Source organism: Oryctolagus cuniculus, chromosome 1 (assembly GCF_964237555.1).
Source record: "Oryctolagus cuniculus chromosome 1, mOryCun1.1, whole genome shotgun sequence".
Classification (NCBI taxonomy): domain Eukaryota; kingdom Metazoa; phylum Chordata; class Mammalia; order Lagomorpha; family Leporidae; genus Oryctolagus; species Oryctolagus cuniculus.
Window position 1 is genome coordinate 168,988,291 of NC_091432.1, and position 5,434 is coordinate 168,993,724.

A 5,434-nucleotide genomic window follows, 5' to 3' on the forward strand; every position below is an offset into this window, starting at 1 on the left:
CAAGCTATGCAATTTATAAATGATTAATATCTGGGATCTATAAAGAGTTCAAGAAGCTCAACAACAATAAAACAAATAATCCAGTTAAGAAATATGCTTATCAATATGAACAGGCATTTAAAGGATGAAATACAAATGGCCAACAGACACATAAAAAGATTCTGAGGATCACAAGCCATCGAGGAAATGTGAATGAAAACCACTGTGAGGTTTCACCTCACCCCAGTTGGAATGGCTAACATTCTCACCTTAACGGCGGTATGGTAGATTAAGCCTCTGCCTGCAATGCTGGTATCCCATATGGGCACCAGTTCAAGTCCTGGCTGCTCCACTTCTGATACAGCTCTCTAATGTGCCTGGTAAAGGAGTGGAATATGGCAAGTCCTTGAGCCCCTGCACCCACTTGGGAGACCCAGAAGAAGTTCCTGACTCCTTGCTTCAGATCAGCCCAGCTTCAGCCATTGTAGCTATTTGAGGAGTGAACCAGTGGATGGAAGACCTCTCTCTCTTTCTCTCTTCCTGTCTCTGTAACTTTGCCTCTCAAAAAAAATAATAAATCTTTAAAAAAAAAGAATAGCTATCATCTAAAAATTTAAAAGTAAGAAATGCTGGCGAGTATGTGGGGAAACAGATATCCTAAGGCACTGCTGGATATTATAGAATATGGAAATTCCTCAGAAATCCAAAGTAGAGTCCACTCCTGAAAATTTACACAAAGGAAATGAAATCAATATACCAAAGAATGGTCTGCATCCCCTAGTTTATAGCAGCTAAACTTGGCAATAACCAGGATATGGAATCAACCTCAACTGATGATGGGATGTAGAAGTTGTGGTATGTATACAAGATGGAGTACTGCTCAGCCTCAGAAAAGAATGAAATCCTGTCTTTTGTAATAGGATGGATGCAATTGGAGACCACTATGCTAGTGAAATAAGCCAGTCCCAAAAAGACAAATATCATACATTTTCCCTGATTTGTGGTAACTAAAATTCAGAATACAAAATAACAACATATATGAGTAAAATTAAAATTTTTGAGATTTAATTATTGTTTACAGCCCTTGCTCTTGAGAAGCAGTGGTTTTTCTACTTACTATTTGTTGAATTCTTTATTTAGTGGAGCATTAAGTTTGTAATTCTAAAGAAAATAAAAACTATGTCATTGTAAAAATTAAAAGAAAAAATGAAGGAAGGGTGAGAGTGAGGGAGAGAGGTTAGAATGGGAACTATTGATATCCATTTCCGGGTTGGCAAAAGGGGCGGCGGCGGCGGTGAGAAAGCTTGCCGAGGGGCGAGCGGGACAGGACGAAGCCGGAGCGGAGGGGGCAGAGGATTCGCTCCTGGAGCGGCTGCGACCAGGCTGCAAAGAGGCTAGGACGGGCTGGATCCGTCGCTGAGGCCAACACAGAGCCGCCCAAGCTGAGTAGAGATGAGCAGCAAGGTCGAGGCGCCCTCTTACAGGACATATGCAAAGGGACCAAGCTGAAGAAGGTGACCAACATTAATGACCGGAGTGCTCCCATCCTGGAGAAGCCCAAAGGGAGCAGTGGGGGTTATGGCTGTGGAGCAGCTGCCTTGCAGCCCAAAGGAGGACTTTTCCAAGGAGGAGTGCCCAAGCTCAGACCTGTGGGAGCCAAGGATGCTTCAGAGAATCCAGCTGGTAAGCCAGCTCTACAAGTCCCCAGTTCTCGAGCTGCCGCCCCCAGGCCTCCAGTGTCTACAGCCAGCGGGCGTCCTCAGGATGATACAGACAGCAGTCGAGCCTCACTCCCAGAACTGCCGCGGATGCAGAGACCCTCTTTGCCAGACCTCTCTCGGCCTAATACCACCAGCAGTACTGGCATGAAGCACAGCTCCTCTGCCCCGCCTCCGCCCCCCCCCCAGGGCGGCGTGCCAATGCACCCACTACACCTCTGCCTATGCACAGCAACAAAGCCCCAGCCTACAACAGAGAGAAACCCTTGCCGCCAACACCTGGACAGAGGCTTCATCCTGGCCGAGAAGGACCTCCTGCTCCTCCCCCAGTCAAACCACCTCCTTCCCCTGTGAATATCAGAACGGGACCAAGTAGCCAGTCTCTGGCTCCTCCTCCACCGCCTTACCGCCAGCCTCCTGGGGTCCCCAATGGACCCTCCAGTCCCACTAATGAGTCAGCCCCTGAGCTTCCACAGAGACACAATTCTTTGCATAGGAAGACACCAGGGCCTGTCAGAGGCCTGGCACCTCCTCCACCCACCTCAGCCTCCCCCTCTTTACTGAGTAATAGGCCACCTCCCCCAGCGCGAGACCCTCCCAGTCGGGCAGCAGCTCCTCCACCCCCACCATCCATGATCCGAAATGGTGCCAGGGATGCTCCGCCTCCCCTCCCACCATACCGAATGCATGGGTCAGAACCCCTGAGCCGAGGAAAGCCCCCCACCTCCGCCTTCAAGGACACCAGCTGGGCCACCCCCTCCTCCACCACCTCTAAGGAATGGCCACAGAGATTCCATCACCACTGTCTGGTCTTTCTTGGATGATTTTGAATCAAAGTATTCCTTCCATCCAGTAGAGGATTTTCCTGCTCCAGAAGGATATAAACACTTTCAGAGAATATACCCCAGCAAAACAAATCGAGCTGCCCGTGGAGCCCCACCTCTGCCACCCATTCTCAGGTGAAGCCTGGCTTGCTCCTGTTCTCAGGAAAAGGATGGACCCTCTTTACTTCTCAGATGGTCCCTTCCATTCCCCTGAATCCTGCATGAGAGCTCCTAACTTGTTTCTCCAGTGCAACCAACCCCTAGACTCGAAGCGTCCTCCCAGCTCACCTCCATCTATGCATCTCGTCTCTGGATTTGGCGATCGGACTCTTTGTATTGCAGTAGGGTCTCAAACCCTGCATCCGTCCTCTAGTAAGCCTTGCTAGCCAAATGAGGAAGAAGTTTCTGTGTCTCCTGCTCTCCTCCTGGGGAAAGGTGCCTTGCTATGATAAGTTAACTTGTTGGGGCAGGGTGAGGAATGATAGCCCTACCTCCTCCTCCCAACTGTGGGGGAGCTTCGCAGGTGTACAATATTTCATCATTTAGGAGGCTGGCATGGCAAGGACTTCTGGGGAAGAGGGACATTATTAGTGAAACAGGAAAGGAGTTTTCAGAGAAGTGATCTGTTTTAAAGGTCAGGTTTGGAGAATGGACAAGGAAATGGGTTTGCTTTATTTTTAGGGGTATTTTGTTTTTTTTTCTCACTTTTCCTCCCCACTGCCCAGGGATAAGTTGGATATAAAGACTAAATACTAATCAGTTAAACTAAACATTCAATAAAAAGAAAGGGTAAAGTAAACTGAGGATCATTTTAGAGCTAGTCGGTTCCTCTGCAGCAAAGGGACCAGGAGCCATTTGAGCCTTCTGAGACTCTCTGCTCCATTCCTCAGGGTGCTAGACTGAGGCATATTCGTTCTCCCTTCTGCCACCCATTCCCTCAAGAAAAAAAATCACTTCTAGTTGGGAAAGTCATTCATTAACAAATTCCAAAAACCTCTGTTGAGAGATCGAAAGATAAGGCCTGAGCCTGAACCTTGGCCTTAACCTCAACTGTGAGTCTTGTCTCAGTTGTTTCTGACTGTCCATAAAGTGGTCAGTGGGCCTTGGAGTCCTTTAGCTCCTGGAGGCTGCCTGCAGATGACAGAAAAGGTAAGAGTGAAGCACTTCATGGAAGGGACAGACAGGGGAGAGGGGACTACAGAGGATTTTATGGTCTGCTCATACTGAAACTCAGAGCCTGTCTGACTGAGCAGGCTCTTCCTGTTCCTTTCTCTACCACCCTTGCCTTCCCAAGGCAGTAGGGGTTAACACAGCAGGGTAGAGAAGGGTAAGGAAGTGAGTAGAAGCTTACAGGGATATTCAAAGATTCCTCTATGCCAAGAAACACATCAGTGAGGTGTGCCTCAGTTCAGTAGGTCTTCCTGGCAGCCAACACCTGGACAGAGGCTTCATCCTGGCCGAGAAGGACCTCCTGCTCCTCCCCCAGTCAAACCACCTCCTTCCCCTGTGAATATCAGAACGGGACCAAGTAGCCAGTCTCTGGCTCCTCCTCCACCGCCTTACCGCCAGCCTCCTGGGGTCCCCAATGGACCCTCCAGTCCCACTAATGAGTCAGCCCCTGAGCTTCCACAGAGACACAATTCTTTGCATAGGAAGACACCAGGGCCTGTCAGAGGCCTGGCACCTCCTCCACCCACCTCAGCCTCCCCCTCTTTACTGAGTAATAGGCCACCTCCCCCAGCGCGAGACCCTCCCAGTCGGGGAGCAGCTCCTCCACCCCCACCACCCATGATCCGAAATGGTGCCAGGGATGCTCCACCTCCCCCCCACCTTTTTTCTTTTTTGTCTTCCAGGTGCTGCTTTATTAAAAAGCACAGAGAAAGTGGAGGTTCTAACTGAGGTTGGACAGTGAGACAGGGACTTTGTTTTCTGCAACAGCAGGCTGGGGTTCCTGGACTGCACACATAAGATGCCACCTGCAGAGGCTGCTCAGAGCTTGCCATGAGCGCCAGCAGACCATGGCTATTTAAAAAGGATGGGGAAAATTAGTTTAAAATTTCACCAGACACATCATAGGCATAAATTGCCTTGGGGACCTTTCTGATCTGTTGGATCACAGGCTAAGGATTGTCTCAGATGAAACCCAAGTTTTCCTAGTACTAGTGAGGGGCCCAACTTGGTTTATTTGTGTGGGGTCTGCTATCCTTAGCCATCCCTTGGACCGCATTGATTCTGGCACCAACAATGATTAGGTCTGTCACCAAACATTTTCTAATCGTTCTTTTCATATCCATTAGCAGTTACCTCTCAGAAGTATCCCCAGCATTCCTGAAGTGAATAGAGCTGAGAGGGGGGATGCTGGTGGAGGGAAAAGTAGAGAGTTCCAGGGCTGACGCTCAGCAGAGTTCCAGGGTACATGCTGACACGTTACTGAACTTTGACTGTGAAGTCTTCCCATTTATTTTTGAAATGGGAGTTGATGCCTTTTGTACAATGTTATCAAAGTGTCTTTTTCTTTATTTCAAACATGGAGTGTCAAAATAAGTATCACAAGTAAGGCCAAACCCCAGCTGTTCTTTGGGGCTGCTACCTTCCTCCCCATGACCTGCTGCCCCTCACACTCCCAGCAGTTGGACTGTCACCTGGGTGTTGATTGTATTTCACTCTAGGCCTCATGAGAAAAGGCCTATGTCTAGATCCTGTCCATGGGTTTTCTGTTTCAGAGCATGTTTGATGACAGCATCTGTTTAAATGTCTTTGCCTTATACATTATTTGGTCCACTGTTAATAATAGATGCATTATCATGTATATTTACAAAAAAAAAAAAAGAATGGGAACTATTATTATGCTCTTTTTTTTGACTGATAGAGTTAGACAGTGACAGAGAGAAAGGTCTTCCCTCTGTTGGTTCA

At 48.4% G+C, this 5,434-nt stretch overlaps 1 pseudogene; it reads left to right on the forward strand.

Moving 5' to 3' along the window:
* The first annotated feature begins 617 nt into the window (after positions 1–617).
* On the forward strand, positions 618–3,938 carry LOC100355833 (WAS/WASL-interacting protein family member 2 pseudogene; annotated as a pseudogene).
* Positions 3,939–5,434: the final 1,496 nt, after the last annotated feature.